The sequence below is a fragment of the Heterocephalus glaber genome, unplaced genomic scaffold, assembly GCF_053883595.1.
Source record: "Heterocephalus glaber isolate CG9 unplaced genomic scaffold, H.glaber_assembly_v1.0 deba00001457, whole genome shotgun sequence".
Lineage (NCBI taxonomy): Eukaryota > Metazoa > Chordata > Mammalia > Rodentia > Bathyergidae > Heterocephalus > Heterocephalus glaber.
Genome location: NW_028258305.1, coordinates 21099202 through 21123842, shown reverse-complemented (window position 1 = coordinate 21123842; position 24641 = coordinate 21099202). Strand labels below are relative to the sequence as shown.

General features: G+C 37.0%; 1 protein-coding gene and 1 pseudogene across 6 annotated transcripts in view; both read right to left on the bottom strand.

The window, feature by feature from the left end:
* The window catches only part of Fbxo11 (F-box protein 11), an 82530-nt gene that overhangs the window by 24352 nt on the left and 33537 nt on the right, over nucleotides 1-24641 (bottom strand). The gene's annotated exons all lie outside the window — the stretch shown is intronic.
* On the bottom strand, nucleotides 6-17773 carry LOC106008894 (non-histone chromosomal protein HMG-17 pseudogene; annotated as a pseudogene). The gene is made up of 2 exons (XR_015453058.1): nucleotides 17769-17773; nucleotides 6-6829 (listed from the first exon to the last, which is right to left on the bottom strand). The product of XR_015453058.1 is annotated as a non-histone chromosomal protein HMG-17 pseudogene (transcript).

Here is a 24641-nt window from a genome sequence, read left to right as displayed (position 1 = left end):
TACAAACCAAAACAATAAGAAAAATGTCAACCATTTCTTATAAAAGGTCTATGGATGTAGTAAACTTTGTTAAAACTTCAAATCTGGAGCAAGAAGGGACAAATACAACTTTTATGTAAAATTCTAGATAACTGAAAACCATCTGAAAGAAATCTAAGATTTTTACAAAATTTGGAAGACATTAAAGAGACCAAAAGAATAAACCCTTTGGTGTTAGATTAGCATTGGAGATACTAAAAATATAGTACAAACTAATGGTTTCTGAACATAGATAAAGAGACAAATATTTGGATTTTGTACAGACATATGCACTTATATTCCCCACCTTTCTTCACTGACAAATCCTGAGACCAATGACCTTCTAAAAGCAATGAGCATCACTAGCAAATGGATCTTGGCTTCTGAATAACATTTTCTATAAAAGGAGAAATGGCTGATTCCAGGGCTGGGGCAGGCATGTGCAAAAACCTGAATAGCCTGTGGCACAAATCAAGAAAAGTGCTCAAAGAGCAATGAGAACATGTCAGAACATACCAGTCAGGATGAAAAGACTTACACTTAGCAAAATTATGCTGAAGCATAAAAACTAATAATGAAAGTAAAAGGATTACCCATAGAATAGCAACAAAAACATTTATTAATATAAACAAATGAATACTATACATTCAAAGACTCAGGATGAACAGGATATTTAAAGTTATCTCTCCACAAAACACTTAAGTAGAAAAGAAAAAGGAATTTAACTGTACAGTGGAGATGCCATTCAGTCTTAACCAAGTGCTCCAAGTGAGCATCATCAATAGGACAACCTGAAATTGTGCGCCACCTCATAGTATAAATAAAATCACAGCACTTCTATGATATTCCTGACAAAGATACATAATCTGAATTGAATCATGAACCAATTTAAACTCAAATTGGTTTTAAGTTGTTCTATAAAATAAACTCATCTGTAACTATTACACTAACAAAATCACGAAAGGTAAGGAAAGTCTGAGGAAGTGTTCCAGACTGAAGTATTTGTTTGGGATTGAGGGAGATTAAGGAGATATAACAACTAAATGTAATGTGTGGTTCTGAGCTGCATTACTCTGGAGAAAGGATACTATTCAGAAGATCAGTGAAACTGGAACTGGGTCTAGAGATTACAACATGAGTTAGTATTAATGTTCCAATTTTAACAGTTACAGTATGGTTGGTTGTTAAGAGGAATTTTCTTTGGAGGGTAGGAAGTATGCATTGAAGTATCAGGATGTGACTGGGCAACATGTTGAGAACTCTTAAATGGCCTGGGGTGAAAACTGTATTATCCTTCTAACTATTCTGTATGTTTGCCTTTTCAATACCTAGCATATTTTGCTAGGTGTGGTGATACATGCCTATAATACCAGAATTTGGTAGGCTGAGGCAGGACGATTGTGAATTGAAGACCAGTCTGGGATACATAGTAAGACAATTCTCAAAAACCAATCAGGGCCGGAGATTTAGCTCAGTGGTTTTGCCGCCTGCTGCACAAGCGCAAGGACCCGAGTTCAATCCCCGGTACCAAAAAAAACCCAAACAAAAACAACAAAAAACCAACCAAGACAAACCAAATACAACACCTAATAAACTTCAGTGATACACATAGACACATATACATATATATATGTATATATCTTTTGCAGGTTGAGGTACAAGAGCAAAACCACATTCCTTTTTTTTCTTCACAATTCCACAGAGAGATTTGTTCTTAGCGTAGATCTCACTAGTAACTTTGGCATATGATTGATTTGTTTTTCTTTATTTAGTTTTTACCATTTCACTTTAAAGAAAGCACCATATCTGAACTGCCAACATTACTCTATGGGGCATTGAGTAAATTAGGGGTTACTTGAACACAAGCACCATGATATGGTGACAGTTAATCCAAGGCAACTACTAAGTGACTAACAGGTGGGTAGCATATTCAATTGGGTATGTTGGACAAAGGGATGATTTACAACTTGGGACAGCTGAGCAGTGTTTTTATTATGCTACTCAGGAGAGGCATGCCACTTAAAACTTATGAACTGTTTAGTTCAGGAATTTTTCATTTAATAGTTTTGGACTACAGCTGACCTTGAGTAACCGAAACTATGGAAAGCCAAAGTGCACGTAAGGGTGGAGGACTACTGTAGTATCTTATAATCAGTGGGCTGCTGAAAGGACTTGAATAACATACGCAAAATACTCAGCAGTGTGCCTCACACATATTCAGTGTTCAGTGAGTATTCTAGATATTATTATTTCAGATATTTGAGACGTTATTAAGTATCACTTTCAAATGAAACTTGGAAGACTAAGCTTTCCATGTACTGCACTGGAGTCTGAAAAGGTAGCCTGTGTGATATATATAGTTAGGTATTCATGGAATCGTTTTTGTGATCTAACATGTGGTTAAGTTCTATAAATGTATCATGTGCGCTTAAAAGAAACATCCACATTTTTTAGAGTACAGTTTAAACATATCTAAATATCAAGCTTTTTATTTTTGTTCAAATATTCTACACCTTTCCTTTTGTCCAGGATGGTGATGGTTTGATTTCTCTACTGGCTTCTGAAAAAAAGGTGCTAACATTTCCCATGATTTTTGGGTAGTTTATTTTTAGCCTGTAAATTTGTTTTATATACTTTTTTTTGAAACAGGGTCTTGCTACATAGCCCAGGCTGGCCTCGAATTCATGGCAATCCTCTTGCCTCAGCCTCCCTAGTGCTGGGATGGATTACAGGCATGTGCCACCACACCCAGCTGTTTTATATACTTTGAAATGATGTTATTTGGACACAGATTCAAGATTACTCTCTCTTCCTCATGAAAGATTCCACATATCATTATGTAATTACCTTTCCATAATTATGCTTTTTCCCTTAAAAATCTGTTTATGTTTGATAACAGTATTTTGCCTTTTTTTGATAACAGTACTTTTCAGATCAGCTTTTTGGTTTTGTATCAGCCTAGTATTTTTTTCAGTCCTGTATTTTCAATACTCTACTTCTGTGTAATTAATTACCTTCTAGATTTGGATCTTCTTAATCATTTATTGATAATTTTCTTTCTTTTTCAACCACAGGAGATCTAACTTGAAATCTAACCCATTTAATGCCAATTTCCATGATTATACTGTGAATTTTTAAAAGTGGACGTGATTTTTTCACATTGGCTTGTTACTTCATAATTCTTAATTTCCTTCTTTTATCGCTTCAATTATTTTACAAATATATTTTTAGACCCACATGCCTGGGCTTTGCAAAGACCTAAGGTCACACGTCCTATTCCTATATGTACACTAAAATTCTACCCAGACTCCAAAGGACACACTGTATATCAAGGATCAAAAGGCCCTTGTGCTTCTATATAACGGCACCAGATCTCACTCTTCTGACTTCTCTCTTTCTGATATTTATGAATCTCTTCATCTTCTTTCTTTCCTTAGAATTTAGTTGCATATTTTGTCTTTTTTTTTTTTTTACTGGGAATCGAACTCAGGGACTCATGCTTGCCAGGTAGACACTGTGCCACTGAGCTACACTCCCAGCCCATTACATATTTTATTTTATTTTATTTTTTGGTACCAGGGATTGCTAAATCCCCGGCCCATACATATTTTATTTTAATATGTTTTTAGTGTTTTTGCATATGGGGGTGACATATCTATCATGCTTTGCCATGGTGCCAGTAGTTTCTATAACAATCAAATGTACATTCTCAAATATTTTATCCTATACAACTCCTTTACCCCCTGACTTTCACCTGTTTATTACTGATACCCACCCATCCCATCATGGAGTCCTTTCTTTCTCACTAACAACACAACAAATATTAAGACTGAAGGGCAACAGGAAAGAGGTGTGTTGGCTAACCCAAGTGCAACCTTAAGTTTACAGTAAATAAATGCAAGAAGCTACATGAGTTGAACTGTAAATTACAGAACCTTTAACTTCCCATTCATAAACACTGTCCTACTGCAAAGCAAAGCTTAGTTCTAGCTCTTTTTTTTTCGTTGTTACCAGGGATCGAACTCAGGACCCTACCCTGCGTTTGCAAAGGAGGCACGGTGCCACTGAGCTAAATCCCCGGCCCATCAAAGCTTAGTTCTAAAAATACATTATTATACTCTCTGCTGAGGTAAGGAATCTGTGCTAAATTTCCATATAGTTCTAATAATTAATTACCACTTATTCTGAGAAACAGGTACCGTGCCAAAAGATACATAAGAGAAAGCTCACTTGGCTACTATTGTGATAAGAAACAAAGGAAGCTTAAAAACAAAATTCTAGTCATTAGTGTTTTCTTCATCTTTTAACTCCATAAAACTGAACATGTATCATATATTCCTTACTACTACTCTTTAGTTGACTTATGCTATATTTACTTTTTTGGTTATGTCATATATCCCTAACAAAACCAAACTCCAAAGTCAAAGTATAGTCTTCTTTAGTGTTTAGCGCTATGCCTAGTAAGAAATCAATAAATGCTGACTCCCATTTACAGAGAACTGTTTAATTTCATTCAAGTTTTTCTCAAAAGCCATCACTAGTGGGGAGCTATGATGATCTTATTCCTACTTCAGTGAAGAAATAAAAAGCCAGACAGGAACTGCTTCAATTTCTATCTCCAAATCCACAAATTCTTTTCCATGTGTACTTATTATTTTTTGTTCCCTCCTGAAATTATAAAGAAGTTTTCCCCCAAGACAGACCTGGAACACAATAAGCAATAAAAAAAAATGTTAATAAATAAGCAAAACAATGAATAAAGCCAATACCAATAGACCATGGCAGCTGCCAAACTAGCTCCAATCCAAGAACCATGAAATCATGAAGGATTAGTTTTATGCTAACAAGAAGTCTAAAACAAGATCTTAAAATAATTTTGTTGAATTTTAACTTTCATATCTAATTGTAAAGTTACAATAGTTATGTTGTTATAATCTATGACTACTAAAAAATTCCCAATACTACAAATGTTCACACTATAACTAGGAGAAATGCAATTTTCAGAAAAAATGTTCTAGACCAGGTATGCCCACAGAAAACGTAATCCATGTACGTAAATTTTTTTTTTTGGTACCAGGGATTGAACTCAGGACCTTGCACTTGTGAGGCAGGTGGTGGAACCACCAAGCTAAATCTCTGGCCCCCATATATGTAATATTAACTTTTCTAGTAACTACATAAAAAGAAAATACTGAAATCAACATAAAATTATCAATAAGATGTTTTTACATTTTTTCATACTGTTTTTTTTGGTACCGGGGATGGAACTCAGGGCCTTGTGCTGAGGCAGACGGTGGAACCACTGAGCTAAATCTCTGCCCCCCCCCCTTTTTTTTCTTTCTGAGACACGGTCTCACTATGAACCCCAGGCTGGCTTCAAAATTCCTGGCAATACTCCTGTCCTAGCTTCCGAGTGCTGGGATCGCAGGTGTGCATCACCATGCTCAGCTCACACTTTTTCTTTGAAATCAGTATGTATTTTAACACATCATGCCTCAATTCAGACTAGCTATATTTCAAGTGCTCAACACCCATATACAGCTATAGTGGCTGCCCTAATTGGGCAATACAATCATCTGTATCTATACATATCACACATATGTATTTTTCATTAAAATTTTATCAGTTACTTTAAAGCATAAAGTTAGTACCGTGCAATTTATTTATTTTTTCCAAGACAAACTATCCAGCTTTATTAAACTCTTCATAAACAATCGTGGTATTTTAGGCAGGACATGGGCACACTACTGTTAACAGTACACAACTTTTAAACTCTTCTTGATTGGTTGGACTACCAAAAATTTGAAAGCCATTACAAAATCCAATGAAGTCTTCATTTGATGCTCTGAGTAGGGAAAGTTTATAGAGTGATGGTTGACTCTTCATATTGAGCATGTTAACAACTTTTCACAAGCCGACTCTGACTTTCAGGAAATGAAATGAAGATGGCAGAATTATCAGTCTGAAGATCCACAATCTAACAAAGGAAATCTTTGCTCTTGTGGGACACCATCTCAATGTCACTGGCAAGTTCAGATTGCCTGACATTGGTAACACCACTTTTTGGGAATCAGGTCCCAGTAGGTCTCTGGGCTTAAGGGAGTAAAGTTGATGCTGACAGCAGAGAAGGACATAAAAACAAACTTGGAGTTTCCCACACCACAGGCACTTGTGCCAAGGTGGCCAAAGGTGTCAACATCAGGAAATCCCTCCTCCTGGGAGCCTAGAGGAAGTCTCTCAAAACTTGCAAGGAAAGATTTTTCCCCACATCGATCTAGCTTTGAAGACATTGTATTACATACACTCCTTTCCCCCAAAACAATGAAGTGTTCTGTGTGCTAACAATAGCTTAAAAAAGAAGTAAAGCAAAATTCTGCATTTGTATAAAACTTGATAAAAAATAGTATTTCAAATTGTACAGTCACCAGAAGTACAGTTATCAAAAATGCACACACTTCACACTTGGCATCTCCAGCACTTTTCGCTTTTTGTGCCTGGTCAGATTGGGCCTCTCCATTTTCTGCAGGGTTATCTTATCCTCGCCAGCATGCACTTCTCCCTTTGGGCACATTCTCTCCCTTCTTTTCAGGGGCCTTTTTAGACTTGGGCTTTGGCTGTGGGGGAGCAGGTTTAGCAGACAATCTTGAAGATCTTCTTGTGATTGTCCTTCACCTTGGCTTTATCTCCTTTAGCATCCCCATCCAGCCTTTCTCTTGGGGATGGTGGCGACGGTGGTGAGGCGCAGGCCCTGGATGCAGGATGCAGCAGTGCATGGCTTTGGTCAGTACAGGGGTAGTTCTCACCTCTTCTTCTTCACACTGTTCCAATACCATGAAATTTAGAATAGCAAACCAGGCATGGTGGTCCACACCTGTAATCCCAGCACTTGCTGAGGCCAGGAGGATCTGGTCGCTGCAAATTTGAGGCCAGCCTGGGCCTTGAACTACTTTGTGAGTTCAAGGCCAGCCTGAACAACACAGTGAGACCTTGTCTCAAAAAACAAAAACAGGGCCAAGGATTTAGCACAGCGGTTCCATTGCTTGCCTTGCAAGCATAAGGACTCGAGTTCGATCCCTGGTACCAAAACAAACAAACAAACAAACAAAAACAAACTAGAAAACTATACACATACAAAATATCAAAATTTATAATTCCTAAATTTTTAGATTTTTACCACAAATCCTATAAATTCTTTAAATACAAGAGAATATTCACTATTAATATGAACCACAGGGTTGGGGGATGTAACTCAGTGGCGCTGCATCTGCCTGGCAGGCGCAAGGTCCTGAGTTTGATTCCTGGTACCCCCCCCCCCAAAAAAAAGTGAACCACAGGATAAGTAAAGCCTTCTGGATAACTTTTTTTTTTTTTGGAACTGGGGATCAAACTTGGTACCTTGTGCTTGCAAGGAGGGTAGCGGTACCATTGAGCTAAATCCTTGGCCCTTAGAACATGCTTTTTTTTTTTTTTTTTTTTTTTTTGGTACCAGGGATTGAACTTGGGACCTTGCGCTTGCGAGGCAGGTGCCGGAACCACTGAGCCAAACCCCGGGCAGAACATGCTTTTTAAAGTAAAAAACTATCTCAGAAATCTTTAGCATTAAATAGCATTAAAAATTTATAGTAGGATTCAAGTAAGAATTTTGTATCTCTCCACTCTGAGGCCTGCAGAATACCTTGATTTTAACATATTTATAACTACCTTAAAGATATGCAAAAAACTATGCTGGGGTTTAAAGTCTATGTACTTAGGTTATAAACTATCTTAAAGTTAAAGAACAGTTTATAGAAGTTAATATACAAGACCCCCTCCCCACTATACATAGTCCAAAGTTACTTACCCATAGACACAGACTGTACTGGAAACTCAGACAAACCTATGCTACTAACAACTGTATGTTTAGAAACAGCTCTCAGTCTCACAGTGCATAGAACCACACTTGACAACTGTTTCTAACACAGTTGGGAATGACCACAGCTTTTCTCCAATTAAAGTAATTTTGAATAAACTGAACTCAAAACAAAATTTATTTTAAGTACTCTTTAAATATTTAAAACTTAAATTAAGGTAGGGAGTCCAAAAGTAAAGCTAGTATTTAGAAACTGCTTTTTAAAAGCCCAACTTGCTGGATTCAGTTGCTTCTGATACTTTATGTATATATTTTGGTACCAGGGATTGAACTCTGGTCCTTGTGCTTGTGCAACAGGCAGTGAAACCACTGAGCTAAATCCCCGGGCCAAAAGTAGAGAAAGTCAAGGGTACTTATGTTTTTTTTTTTTTGGTACCGGGGATCGAACTTGGGTCCTTGCGCTTGCACAGCAGGCGGCGAAACCACTGAGCTAAATCCCTGGCCCCTGATACTTTATAATTACCCATTTAAAAATTTTAATTATCGTAATATGTTTATAAATATATTCAATTATATACACATGTACACATTTGGCTATACCATGTAACAGAGGCCAAATGCTGTAGGCTATTAACACTCTAAACTTGTCTTTACTACATTGGAAACAATGGATAGGTGGCTGAATGGTTTTAGAAAGTGTAATGATGGAGCCGAGGATTTAGCTCAGTGGCACCGCGCCTGCCTTGTAAGTGCAAGGTCCTGGGTTTGATCCCCCGTACCAAAAAAAAAAATGTATAATGATGTATTCTGATTTGTTTTAGGAAGATCAGACAAACAACATAAAAACAACTGAAAATGTATAGCAATGATGGTGTGAGACCAATTAGGAAGCTGTGGCAGTAGTACAACTGAGACATAAAAGTGACTTTGTAACTATGGTAATAAAATGAAAAAAGGAGGTCTGGGGATTTAGCTCAGTGGTGCCACTGCCTGCCTCGCAACCGCAAGGTCCCAAGTTCGATCCCCAGTACCAAAAAACAAAAATCTGAGATAATATTTACAAAGCAAAGTTCATAAAACTTCATGACTACATATGGGTAGGGGTGGACAAAAAGTGGAGCCAAGGAGTAATACTGATTTGGGCAATCCAGTGGATACTAGTGTCATGTATGTAAGGCAAGGACCTCTGTAGGCTGGGGAAAGAAATGAATTAAAGTTTGGATTTTGAGTTTTGAGTCATTTGTGGACATTCAAGTGGAGTTGCTCAATGTAAACATAAATATAGTGGTACCTTGGTTTACTAACTCAATTCTCTCCAAAGTTCTGGTCACAAACTACACTGGATGAGAACTGAATCACATTTTGCCATAAGGTCAACATTGAACCTAACCAATGAATTTTTTTTTTGCTTTTTAAAAATTAATTTCTAACCATTGAATTTGATTTAGTTCTTGTCCAACTTGGTTTGCGACCTGAATTGTGGAAAGAATCAAGTTTGTGAAACAAGTACCACAATCTCAAAGTCTAGTGAGTCCTCTGGGTTGGAGACAAAAAAATTAGGGAATTCTGTCACTCTTAAAATACTCTATAATGCAAGGTCCCGAGTTTGATCCCCAGTACCAAAGCAAAACAAAACAAAACAAAAAAAACTCTACGGTAGGAGTGGAGTCAGGAAGCACAGACTATCATCATTTACATATGGCACAATACTCATATTTCACATTAGATTTGCCATCCGAAAGGTATGTAACATAAAGTGGATTGGTATCAATGTCAAAATTATCAATACTGTACATAAAAAGTCTGTGGATCCCAGAATTGACAAAATTTCAGTTTTAGCTTGATGAAAAAGAAAATCTCTGAATTTTTTTTTTTTTGGTACTGGGGATCGAACTCGGGTCCTTGTGCTTGCGCAGCAGGTGGCGAAACCACTGAGCTAAATCTCCAGCTCAAAACTCTTAAATTTTTGACAACTACTAATTTAAGGCTTAATGCCCTTGGAAATAGCTTAGGTTTATTTTCATTCTTTTATCATGTACCACATTATGATATTCCAAGACATTTTCCCCCTACTACTTTTAGAAAAAGGTGTAAAATAGCCTCTCTCTAAAATGGAACATTAGCCAGGCATAGTGGTACAAGACTGTAATCCCAGCACTCAGGAGGCTAAGGCAGGAGGATCACCAAGAGTTCAAGACTAGCCTGGGCAAACCAAAACCAAACAATCCTCCCAGAACAACAAAAAAATTAAATAAAACAAAACATTTAGAAATTCTTCTACTTTCACATTTGTCCACCCAGTTCTGCATATTCATTATTTCCTGAGTGTCAAAGTTCTTAAGTACAACATTCTATTTTAGTGAACAAGAAAAAATTATTTTTAGTAACTTTATTAATTTTAAGTATGTCCAAGTTTAATCCAAATTGACTTTTGTTAATTTCACACAAGAAACAACTACTTATTGAAAGAAAGAAAGGGAGGCGCATGAGGCAGGATGTGGGTTGGCACTAGGCCTTACAATTCTTTTCTTTTGGTCTCACAGTTAAACCATAATTTCTGGACTGCAACACGATTTCTAGTAATGTTTTTACAGATCAAGGAATCATCTAACAGGAAAGGTTAGTAGTTGGTTTTATTGATGGACACTCAAGACCCACTGAAATTGAGTGAAACGCTAAAGGTTAGAAAGCTAGTAAGTGGTAGTGTAACAATTTTTAAGTTATCGTACTCTAAAATGTTATTTTTCACTATAAAGTAACTTGGAGTTTATTATACAATCAGTACAAATGGTAATAATAATGACAATAGTTGAAATAAAAGTACCATTAGTACTACAGTGTACTGGACATTTGCTGAAAATGCACATGTACAGGCACTATTTCAAATGTTTTACATATGTATGAACTCAGTGAGTCCTCCCATTAACTCTATGAAGAACATCTTATTCTTCCTATTTTATAGTGGGGAAACCAGGCACAGGAAGCTAATGGTCACACAGTATTTAGCAGCAGAGGCACAATCTGAACTCAGGTTGTCAAGCTCCAGAGCCCCATGCTCTTGTTTTGAGACTGGGTCTCTCTATGAAGTTCAGGCTGGTCTTGAACTCACTAGGTAGCCCAGGTTGGCCTGGAACTTGTGATGATCCTTCTGCCTCAGCCTTCTGAGTGCTGGGATTACAGGTGTGTGCCACCACATCTAGTTATCAATTCTTTACTTTTTTTTTTGGTACAGGAGACCTTGTGCTTTCCAGGCAGGCGCAGCATCACCGAGCTAAATCCCTGCACCCTCAATTCTTTACTTTTAACTTAACCTCCCACATTGACTTGCAGTTCATCTATAAAATGGAGACAACCACGGTGCCTACTTTATAAAATTATTGTAATGATTAAATTAGACTAGTAATACAGCATGTGCCAGAGAAAACATGCTAATGTTAGCTATTATTGTAACTCAGACAGGACAATGAAAATTAGGAAACTCCACATAAAATGTTTCAAATTCCAGCTAGAGACTTTAAAAATTTTATTCAATTTAATCTTCTAAACACTCTATGGGGCAGAAATAATGACTTTTTAAATAAAATACTACTCATGATGGGTATTTAGGATTAAAAGCAAAAAATGCAATATTAAATAAAAAGCAAACCAAAACAAACAATGCCCCTTTAAAAGCATTAGTAGTCGTTCTGGAAGGCTACAAAATTATTCCAGGCTGGGCCTGGTGATACACCCCTGTAATCACAGCACTCAGGAGGCTGAGGCAGGAGAATCTCCTTGAATTTGAGCCAGACTGGGCTACATAGTGAGTCCAAGGCCAGCCTAAACTGCATAGCAACATCCTGTCAAAACAAACAACCCTCCCAAAAAAACCAATATTCCTGTGTCAAAGTAATACGTCATTTTTTTCTAATTATAGATGTTCATTTAGAAAATTTGAACAAGCAAGTGCAAGGTCCCGAGTTCGATCCCCAGTACCAAAAAAAGAAAATCTGAACAAGAAAACATAAATTATTCAAAACCCCATCAATCACCATTAATATTTATATTATTCCAGTTTTCTCTACACAAATTATTTAACTTAATTAAAACCAGGTATTTCTCTGTTATCTTGAATTTTCTTTCTTTATTTATCCATATCAGGACCTTTAGCCTGCCATGCACGTATTGGCGGCACTGAGCTAAATCCCTGGCCCAGGAATTTTCATTTTTACTACATCCTGAATATGAAATATGTTCAAGATACAAGTCATAAAATTTTGATATATTTCACTTTTTGGGAGTGTGTCTTCTTAAATTGCCCAGGCTTGCTTTCAACTTCTATGCTGTCTTTCTACCTGAGCCTGCCAAATAGCCTCAACTATAGGCACAAACTACTGTGCCCAACCCATATTATGAAATTTTTCTGTAGCGTCATTTACTCCCCCCAGTACTGGTAATCGAACTCAGGACCTTGCACTTTCGAGGCAAGTGCAGCACCACTGAGCTAAACCCCCAGCAGTAGCATCATTTTGAATAGCTACAGGATATAAATGTTTCATGACATAACTAATTCTGTTATTAAAACTTACTTAAACAGTCTCATTAATAAGCTTTTAACCTTAGCTGTACAGTATTTGTATTGTATTTCTATTTATCCTTTGACCATGGAAAATTTACCCTTTAAGAATAGATCTGATTTTTCTTTTGCTGGGTGTGGTGGTGCATGCCTGTAATCTCAGCACACTGGGAGGCTGAGGCACTAGGATAACAAGTTCGAGACCAGCCTGAGCAATTAGCAAGACCCTGTCTTAAAATATACATAAAATAAATTCAAGGGCCACAGATGTAACTCAGTGGTAGAGTACCCCTAGGTGCAATGTTCAGTACTGAAAAAACAAGTGAAGACAAATAAAAGAATGTAGCCAGGGATTTAGTTCAGTGGTTCCGCTGCCTGACTTGCAAGTGCAAGGACCTGAGTTTGATCCCCGGTACCATGCCCACCCCCCAAAGTGATTTTTGAGATATCCTTTTGTCACTTGGAGTCATATGACTTACCAACCCAGAAGGTAATGACATTACTATTGTTATTACTATTATTACTTTTGGCTTTTTGAGACAGGATCTCTCTTTGTAGTTCAGGCTGGCCTTGAACTCACTATGTAGTACAAGTTGGCTTTGAATTTGTGGCCATCCTCCTGCCTTGGCATCCTGAGTGCTGGAACTACAAGTGTGTATCACCATGCCTGGCTAATAGACATTATTAAAAGTATTAATCCTTACCATCAACCTATATGGTTATATTATTATTCCTATTTTATAAATATGAAAACTGAGGTTTAGGGGAGATTAACTTTTTAGAAATCAAATAGCAAGTGATGACTGGAATATGACTCAGGAATCCAATCTTGAAAACTGTTTTATCAGAAACACTAAACCTGCTAGAAGATAGGTTAGGTAGAACTCTTGAAGATACTGGTGTAGGAAAAGACTTTATGGACAAAATCTCACACGAGAACTAGCACAAAGGATCAACAACTGGGATCTCATCTTCTTTTCTTGGTACTGGGGATCGAACTCAGGACCTTGTGCTTGCAAGGCAGGCACGGTGCCACTGAGCCAAATCCCTGGCCCTCGGAACTCATCTTATTAAAAAGGTTCTGGGGCTTGGGATTTAGCTTAGTGGTTTTGCCGCCTGCTGTGCAAGCGCAAGAACCGGAGTTCGATCCCCGGTACAAAAAAAGAAAGCTTCTGCACAGAAAGAGAAATCACCAACAGAGTGAAGAGACAACCCACAATGTGGGAAAAAAGTTTTACTAGCTGTTCCTCAGACAAAGGTCTACTATCTAGAATACATAAAAAACTTAAAATCAGACCCCTCAAATTTAAAGACCCAATCCAAAACTGGGCATCTGAAATGAACAGACATTTCTCAGACGAAGAAGTAAAAACAGCATATAAACATATGAAAAAAATGTTCAACATCACTGGTCATTTGTGCAATGGAAATTAAAACAACTCCAGAAAGAATGGCTGCTATCAAATATTCAACCAATATAACAAATGCTCGTGGGGCTGTGGGGAAAAGGAATTCTTTTCCACTGTTGGTGAGAGTGCAGACTGGTGCACAACCACTGTAGAAATCAATATGGAAATTCCTCAAAAAACTAGGATTAGAGGTCCCATTTGACCCAGCTATTCTCCTGCTGGGTATCTACCCAAAAGAATTAAAAACATTATACCACAGCAATATATGTGCACCCATGTTTATAATGGCACAGTTTGTAATAGCTACATCTTGGAAACAGCCCAAATGTCCATCAAGTAGTGACTGGGTAAAGAAGATGCATTTTTTGTTTTTTTTTTGTTTTTTTTTTTAAATAAAATGGAGTACTACTCATTCACAAAGAATCATAAACTAGAGACATTTATAGCTAAACGGATGCATATCGGGGCTGTACTTTTAAGTGAAATAAATAGGACACACACGTATAAATACCAAATTGTTTCTCAGGTGTGAGAAACTGAAAGTGTAAATGAGGACCAAAATGTATAATAGATATGAAATAGGAAAAAAAAGGTTCAAAGGGGATGGGGAAGCGGGGGTTGGGGGAAGGGAAAGAAAAAAATATGAGAAAAAAAGGAAAAAGCAAACAAAGCTTTTGTAAATAGAGAGGGGTAGACGGGTGGAAGGGAGGGAAGAGGAATGGGAAAAAAACAAGAGCTAAGATATATCATGTACAGGTACAAATTCCCAATGATGAATGTGATCATAACATATACCTAAAATGTACCAATAAACTTAATTTAAAAAATTCTGTTTTAGCCAGGTGTGGTGGTGCATGCCTGGGCTACATACTGAGTTTAAGGCCAGCCCAAACTATGTATCAAGACCCTGTCTCAAAAAGAAAAAGAAAAAAAGAGGAAAAATTCTGAATTGTTTTGCACTGTCTCCCTTGCAAAAACAAAATCAACAATACAATCAAGCCACGCAGGTAATCCCAGCACTTCAGAGGCTGAGGCAGGAGGAATGCTGTGAGTTCAAGGCCAGCCTGAACCATCAGACCCTAACTCAAAAGAAACAAAACAAAGCAATACAATCAGTAACACTAGCCAACAATAACATGATATGGTGCAATTAACACTTTATAAACATATCAGGCACTGTAAAAATTATTTCATATATCTCTGTAGTTCTAATAAAGAACTAATTATTAGTTCAACTTGCCTATTCCGTTCCTAAGGCATGTTATATATTTTTACATACACACATATATATATAGTGATGCTGGGGATCAAACCCAGGGGTGCTCTACCACTGAGGTACACTTCCAATCCCTTAAAAAATTTTTTTGAACAAGGTTTTGTGAAGCTGCCCAGGTGGGACTTGAACTTGTGATCCTCCTGCCTCATCTCTCAAACTGTTCCAATTACAGGTGTGCACTACTGCATGTGGCTCACATATATATCTACATCTATTCACTATGGGCTTCCTTTGTAGAACTTTCATCTTTTTTCTGTGTTTACAAAATGTTATCATTCAGAGTCCAGTCAAATTTCATGTTCTCCTTTAATCCCTTTCACACCTTCCTCATCTCTGACTTTTTTCTAATTACAAATGACTTTGCATAAGTTAGTTAATCTCTCTGGACCTGACTTTTTCACTTGCAAAATAGGAGGGAGAGGTCAGACCAGCAGACTGCAGGGGATGCATCAAGAGAATCACAGGCAACCCTGGAAACCAGACTGCTGGGCTCCACACTTCAATAATTTTTGATTCAGAAAGGTGGGGAGGAGTTAAGAATTTGCACTGGTAGCAAGTTCCCAGAATGTGCTGCATGAGGATTGCACTTTGAAATCCACTGGAGCCTAATAAAAAATCTTCGCCAAGGTAAAGGGATTATTACTGTTTTTAAAAGAAAGAGAGAGGGAAAAGTGAAAGTTTTCCATTAATGTTAATATTTTTCAAAGGTTTTGTTAAGGGAAGACAGGCAGCAATGTGTATACAAGAAACTAGGATGCAATAAGAAGATTCCTTCAATAATGGCAGTAAACCCGAAGGCCTGGATTAGAGTAATGGGAACAGGAAACAAAACAACACAAAACAATGCAAAAACATTTTGGCTCACTTATTTACCCCTGCCAATGCCACTATCTACTGGATAGCTACACAGACACATACATACACACCCACACCCACCAACCCATATTACCTAGAGAACAACATAAAATCAGGAATCACATCCTGGTATAGTGAAATCACTAAAATAGCATTGTTAGGGATCCAATATCCAATTTGCTTTCTTAGTACATTTCAATTGCAAACTTTGAAAAATATGAACTTGAGGGGAAATGACAGATTGAGGCAGACTCATTTCATCTCCAAAACTTCACATTGTAAGGAAATAAAAAATTATAAACTACTACAACAAAGAAAACAGGATGTGGGTGACCAGTGCATGAGATAATTCAAAGATTTGTGGAAGATACAAAAATAAAAGAATGTTGATTGGTGAAGCAAAGTAGAAGAAGGTATTGCCTAGTAAAGTATGATGAACCTACAGCAGATTAGTAGCTGTCCAATTTCCTCCAAATTTTGGAAAAGCTTTCAACTCTGAAACTGCAAGTATACAACAGAGGCCAACGGTGATATGCAGATCTAAAAACAATGGAATTCATTGCAGGTCAACAAGACAGTCAAATCTCTTCATTAAACTATAAAATAAAGGTTCCAGCGCCTGCCTCGCAAGCGCAAGGTCCCGAGTTTGATCCCCGGTACCAAAAAACCCCAAAAAACTCCACAAAAAATAAACTATAAAACAAGGAGAAAGGTAGAATAAACCAATTTCTAGACGTGCAGACACAAAGTTACTCTCCTGTATAACCTTTCTTAGGAAGTTACTTCAGGACATATTTCAACAAAACTACACAGAGTAAACACAAAAATAGGAAGACATGGGTTATTAAGAGTCATCTCAGAAAAGCAACCAAGGGAAGAAGTCTCAAGACAGAATTTGAAGCAGGTCCAAAGAAACTAGTATAGATTGGAAGAGGACTCCAGGAATAAACCATTGTGGGAAAATACGGCAGTAAATTAGTAAAGAGCTTGGAAAAACTCGAGGACACAATAAAAGCAACAAATGCGGGTCAGAGATTTAGCTCAGTGGTGCTGCCGCCTGCCTTGCAAGCACAAGGTCCTGAGTTCAATCCCCAGAACCCCCCCCCCGCCAAAAACAACAAGTGGTATTTTAAAATAAAGAAATCATCACCATGGCTAGTAATGATCCCTTCTGAGTAACCCAGGAAAAATAACAATATTAGCTAGTGGAGAAAGATCTATAATTCTAGCATATACTCAGCACTACAGAGGTAATATACTCACTCATATTAACAAGGTAAACCCATTATACTTTCAATTTCTAGAATAAAAATGTACATATAATCACTGAAGGAAATTTCACCATTAGGATATTATATATTGTCAATCTTGATAATAAAGATGTACAACTTAACCAGTATAGTCGTAAAAACCATAAATGTCTTTATCATACAAAAGAGGGTGTTGACTAGATACTGTATTATCTAAGTTGAAGAAATATCAAATGAGTAAATTTTTATTTGTTTTGTACCAGGGATTGAACTCAGGACCTTGCACTTGTGAGCCAGGCATGGCACCACTGAGCTAAATCCCTGGCTCAAATGAGTACAATTTTTTATAAAAATTTAAGAATGAGTTGAAGGATTAAGTTTAAGGATGAGATGGGTAGAGTACTGTAAGGAGATCATCACAGCAGAAATCACTAGGCAAGGTTTAAATGTGACAGAGTAATAGTGGGAAAGCTATGAGTGACCAAAAGAGATATTATTTTACAGAAAGTCATCTACTCTACTCAAAATTCACTGCTTTGAACTGATCTGTCTTTACTCCATGTCGCACTAAGGAAGTATTTATAAGTCTCCATACCTAATAGTACATTTAGATTTATTTTCTGAAGATTAAAAAACCTGTTGCTTATAAACTGTTCCAATTAACAACATGCAATTTATTTGAAGAGAAGACATATATAGAAGTTAATGAGCAAAACGGTATTTTTATATTCCCATACACACATTGCTGTACTAGACAGAACCAGATCATGAGACAATTAAACACTATGAATATAAAATAAGATGCTATATTTGTAATGCAAATGACTTATATAAGAAGAAGCTATAGAAAAGCCATAAAAAGTAAAAGTAGTTTAGAATTACAGGGCAAGATTTTCTTTTCTTTTCTTTCTTTCTTTTTCTCTCTCTCTCTCTCTCTCCCTCCCTCCCTCCCTCCCTCCCTCCCTCTCTCTCTCTCTCTCTCTCTCTCTCTCTCTCTTTCTTGTATGGGGATTGAACTCAGCTCCTTGTGATTGCAAGGTAGGCGGTAGAACCACTGACCTTTTAAATCCCCAGTCCCAGGGTAAGATTTTATAGCACAGACAGAGGTAGGAGTTTAGGGTTAAGATACAGATACACATGAAAAAATGAGAAACTAGGTGTTCAAAGAGAAGTGACATTAAAAAATGGAACAGCAAAGAGTAACAGTAAGGAATCCAGTGAACCTGTCTTAGGAGCCTCTCTCTTGGGAGAGGCACACTAAGCTACAGGAGGAAGTCTTCAGAAATTCAAAGACATGTAAAAGTTGCAGAGGCAATGGTACAGAAATATGTTACATAAAACTCACCAAAATTATAAGATGATAACCTTGGCGCTGGGAACACAGAATTGTAAGGCAGATGTAAAATTCAATTTTTGTGTTCATATGTGCAACAAGAAGAACATATCTGAATTTACTACCTACAAAATTTACCACAGTAAATGATATATCATATTAAGTAACAGCAGATGGCGCCAAAATGCCATTTAAAAATTATTTGGCTTGGGGTCACTATAAATGGTTAATTGAAACTAAAGGGGAAAAATCCCTTGTACTATTTTTTTTTTTTTTTTGATACTGGGGATTGAACTCAGGACCTTGCGCTTTTGAGGCAGGCGGTGGTTGAACCGCTGAGCTAAATCCCCGGAGCCCCTTGTACTATTTTAGAGCCGAAATGTATGAAGTAGAAACAAAATTACAAATTATCCAGTTTCTCATATGTTACACACTGATGTCAATAACAATAGTACAGTATAACAACAGTATTCTACTAAAGCATAAATACTTAATAAAAAACAGCTTCGTCTAAAAACCTCAACTGATTGCAAGTACTATGAATTTTATTAAAAATTTACACTTCTTAGGACTTACTAGTCTAGAAGAAACCTACTATCTATAAAATTAAAAACCCATAGCAACATTTATTTAAACTCTTAATGGCACTAACAGAATGGCTCCGTAATATGGGTAACTTTAAACTACTGTTCACAGAATGTTTTTCTTGATTCTATGATATATAAGGAAGAGCACCACCAAAATAAAACATAACCAATCAAAGTTCAAAACATTAAAATGAAAAAATAAAATAAAAATTGGGGTTTAGGAAACAATTTCTGTCAGACAGTGGTTTACTTTTATGATATGTATATGGGTTAAGATTAAAATAATTTTTACTGATTGGGGGTAAAGGTAAAGGGAAGAAAATTTGGCAAGATTTAAAAGCAACAGGCTCTGGGTCACTTATATATAGAAAAAAGTACATTTTCATAAACTTATATGGATGAGACCTCAGGAACTGTTCTGCTCTAATCTCTTGTATACAAATAGCTAAAGAATGCTATACTATATCTTTCTTATCTGTACTCCTCAAAGTGTTTGCATAGTTATATTTTCAGAATCGCTGAGAGTTTACATTCTTCAAGCACCAGAAGTTTTAAAAATCATATATAAATAAATTATATTATGTAAATAATAAAAATATGTAGTTCAGGCTGGCCTCAAACTCTCAGGATCCTCTTGCCTCAGCCTCCTAGAATGCTGGGATTACAAGACTATGCCACTACACCAGGCTTAGAATTTTTAATTTTAATCATTTTGATTAAAAGTGATTTTATTTTTAAAAAGAATATCCTTAAAATAGTGCCAATATTTGTGACTATTATATGAGTCATTAAGATCATGAAGTAGGCTACAGTTCTGGGATATGATGTAAGACTGGATTTGTGAGTATGCTGATATTTTCTAGAGTAACTTGGTCTAAACTGCTAGGTTTCTTCAGATGTTCCTGCCATTTATAGATGTTTCTCCTTTTCTGACTGTCATATTTTGTGTCTGTCACTTTTTTTAGATGTCTGTAAGACTATAGAGTTCTCTCTTCTCCAATAAATCAATAAAATAAACTTGTCAGACCTTCTGGGTTTTTTGAGACAGGGTTTCACTATATAGTTCGGGCTGGCCTTGAACTCACTATGTGGCCCAAGCTGGCCTCAAACTTGTGGTGATCCTCCGGCCTCACCCTCCCAAGTGCTGGGATCACAGGCGTACACCTTCTGTTTTCAAAAGCAAGAGTAAATGGGCACTAAAAGGAAGCTTAAGAGATTTTTCCAGGAATAAACAACTGTATGCATTTTAGAACTATGTTATGGGGCTCTGAAGTCTTTATTACTTCTGTTTTTGTAAGTGTTAAGATAAATGAAATTGCTGGACACTTTATTGCAAATAGTTAAAATACTTTTATCATTATGGCCTCAGTGGTTGTTGAGTCACTTACCAAAAAGTGCACAAGCAAACAATGGACCTCCAGCTGCTAGGGCATTAGAAATCGGCTGTATTTATTTCATATGGCTGGCTAAGAAGTTTACATGGGAGAATTATTTTGCCCTGGAGCCATAACCTAAGGCTCATCAAAACTTTAGCCTTTTCAGGAAAGATAAGATAAATTAAAGCAAACATAAGAATTTGTTCCACTGGAAAATAAGGAAACAATAGTTTTCTCCCTCCCTGTTTTCTTTCCTTCCTTCCTTCTTTTTTTTGGTACTAGGGATTGAACTCACGACTTTGTGCTTGTGAAGGTGCTGTGCCACTGAGCTCCCTCCCTATTTTCAAGTCTTAAATTGGGAAGTATAGTAGAGGTTTCAAACACTATACTGAATCAATGGCCTGCAGGCTTTGTAAAAACACACATCCATACTTCCTATGGAGTAGGTGTTGTAAATGGCTTCACATTCCTTTACCCCAGATGATTAGTTTGGCCATTTAAGGTCATTTCATACCCTTCAAGGATAGGCAGGCCCAAGACAGTCTAGGCTTGTCCCCCTCACCCCCCAAACACTGTGTGTGTGTGTGTGTGTATGTATAAAAGAGAGGTGGTTCTTTTCTCCAGGTACAACTGATCAAGGGCTCAAGGTTAAATGTTGCATTATTTATGCATTATTTATTTATTTATGGAGAACTAATGTAAGGCCCATGGTGATACACCAAGAAAGACACAGCGAAAATTACAAAAATTCAGAGACAAAACTTCTCATCATGTGAGATGTTTTCTTACATCTAATCTAGACTAAATGAGACCTAAGTTGCATCAAAAACGTCTTGAATTTTCAAAAAGCTTCACTGCTCACTTTACAAAAACCAGAGTTGAAAGCTATTGGACTACAGAAGTAATAATCTGAAATTCAAAAGGAATTAACTAAAGTGGAGTGATGTGAAGTAGGAAAGCAAAGTGAAAATAAAAATCTAAACCTATCTACAAGGCAAACTCTTAATCTTAAAAATTTAAGTACAAATTTCAAGATTTGTGCACCATTTAATTCTCTAGATCTTCCCTCAACAATGATTATCACAGTACTAACCAGATGAATGAAACTTAATTACTTTGATAAATAAAAAAAATAGCCCAAAGCCTTACATTAGCTTTAAATGTTTTCTGTTGGATTCAAGTCTGTTTCAATATAGAAAATAAAATCAAACTACCGTTAAATTTAGCCAACATGCAGTAGCCTTGCATTAAAAATGCTACAGATCTCTTGCTTCCACAGAAAAGCTAATGAAGTAATTATTAAACTGAAATTCTGTATTTATATTTTTGTTACTAACAATCACTAGCTCATTTATAGATGTTCTGTTTTGACAGCCATGGTGGCGTACACTTGTAATCTTAGGTGCTTGGGAGGCTGAGGTATGGGGGTCCCAAGCTGAGCAACTTAGCAAGACTGTATCAAAATAAAAAGAGCTGGGGATATATAGCTCAGTGGTAGAGTGCTTGCCTAGCTTGAGGCCCTGGGTTTGATTTCCAGTATTATACAATAAAAACAAAAAAATCTTCTACTTTAAGGCCAACAAAGAACAGAATTAAATGAAAATAAACTTTAGTTTCCACTTGAATAGCTCATTTACATGGTTCTGAAATAATACAATTATGTAAAACAAGTGAAATCTATAACTGAATCATAAGGACAATTAATTGCTCTAAACAAACAAAAGTCTATAGATAGCTCCCAATGTAAAAAGGAAAAGTAAAAGCTAGTAACTTTATTTTAAAACTTCCCTATAGTTCTCATGAGACCTAATAATTTTGGGTTGCAGTACAAAAAAATTTCAAGGGTATTGGTTACTTTTTTTTTTTTTTGGTACTGGGGATCAAACTCAGGACCCTGTGCTTGCAAGGCAGGCGCAGAGCCACTGAGCTAAATCCCCAGCCCAGTATTGATTACTTTTGAAGAAATATAAAATCTTTCACTAGGGGCCGGGGCTACAAGATGGATAGAAGTCCACATAGGCTAGGTAAACTACTAAGTTATTCATTAGGGCAATGACAGGCATATAAATTAGTTTTTATATTGTTTTGTTTTTGAGACAGGATTTTGCTGCTAGGACTCGATTTTCCTGACTGTAGATTAGGGCCTCCATGCCTGGCTGAGTACGGTGTTCTGACACACAAATGATAGTGAGAAGTAAAGCCTTGAAATTTATTTCTATTTTTCAGATCTCAAATGAACACACACATAATGTGGTATTAATCTTTCTTTGCTATGTGAGACAAGAACACACTTCTCACTTATTTTGCCAACATTTAAAAGTAAAATATCAACCTAACACGTCACCAGACTTTTCTTTGATGTGTATAAAAACACCTTGGTACTCTTTACCTCAGTGGTCCCCTTTTCTGGCATTAGGGACCAAACCTGTGAAGGCAATTTTTCCATGGATGGGGTGTGTGTGATTTTTTTTGGATACTGGGGATCGAACTCAAACTCAGGACCTTGTGCTTGTGAGGCAGGTGGTGGCACCACTGAGCTAAATCTCCAGCTCTTTTTGGGGGGGGATTTTTGAAAGTCGGTTTTTTTTTTTACTAGTACTGTGTATGTTTGTAATATATAATAATTACATTCCCTAGCTTTAGCATGACTGCCTCAGCTCCACTTCAGATCATCAGGCATTACATTTTCATAAGGAATACATATTAGATCCCTGGACTGGCCTGGCCAGTTCACAGCAGGATTCAGGCAATGTGAAACAAAACCTGATGGCATCATTATGACAAAAACTACTATCATTCCAAATCTATTCACTCCTCCTATGACAGATCTCAGATTTTTAGTGGAGCAGATAAACATCTAGAATAAAGCCAACATTTCTCAGCCTCTCTTACTGAGTTGGCCATATGACTAAGTGTTGGCCAAAAGGATTATAAGAAGTGTCCTAGAAGACCTCTGGAATATCCTCTTGAAACAAAGAGTGCTCCTCTTCACTCTTTCTGCTTCATGCTAGGTAGAATGTCAGAGCATGAATAGATACTTTGAACCATAAAAATCCTGTTTATGGAGAGTAGTCCACTATTAGTCCTCCTATTAGTCAATAGGAGCCTAGATTCTTTTTTTTTGGTACCAGGGATCAAACTCAGAACCTTGCACTTGAGAGGCAGGCAGTGGCACCACTGAGCTAAATCCCTGGCCCGAGGAGCCTAGATTCTTAATGCCATAGTGGAACCTTTATACCAAACCCCAGATGCCTAACTTCTAGACCAGTGATGGCAAAGCTTTTAGAGCTTTCAATAATAACAGCCAGCTATGGCACATGTGCCATAGGTTCGCCATCACTGTGACTTTTACAACAGGAATATACTTCTATCTTTTAAACAACTGTTGTTTTGGGTTTCCTATCAGTCTGTCAAATATAATTTAATTTTATTCTTTAAATATAATTTTAATTAATCACACAAATGAAAAAACATTTTCTATATTTGTATGAAAGTCTTCACTACATATAAGATGTCAGTGGGTTTGAATACCAGCTCTTCTACTTAGCAATGTGATTTTGGGCACATTTCTTAACCTTGGTCTCCACAAACAAAAAATAGTAGAAAAATACCTATTTCTTTCTTTTTTTTTTTGAGACAGTGTTTGGCTATGTAGTTCAGGCTAGCCTTCAACCCACTATGGAGCCCAGGCTGGCCTTGAACTCTTGAAAATCCTCTTGCCTCAGCCTCCCAAGTGTTAGGATTACAGGTGTGGCCACCACACCCAACAAAAAACAGCTGTTTCTTAAAAACTTTTAGCTCCACAGCTGAATATGGTGGCAAATGCCTTCCCAGCCTATCCTAGGCAACTTAGTGAGACCCTGCTTCAAAATTTAAAAAATAAAAATGGCTGCTGATGTAGCTCAGTGAGAAGGGTCTGGGTTCTACCCCCAATATTAAAAAACAAAAACTTATAGCTCCCTATCACTTTGAGAAAAAACCACCACACACGCCCACTTTTTTTTGGTACCAGGGATCAAACTCGGGTCCTTGCTCTTTCGAGGCAGGCGCCAGAACCACTGAGCTAAATCCCCGGACCTGACACTCCCACTTTGGTAACAGGTAGTATTCTCCACGATAAGGCTTGGTCAGTA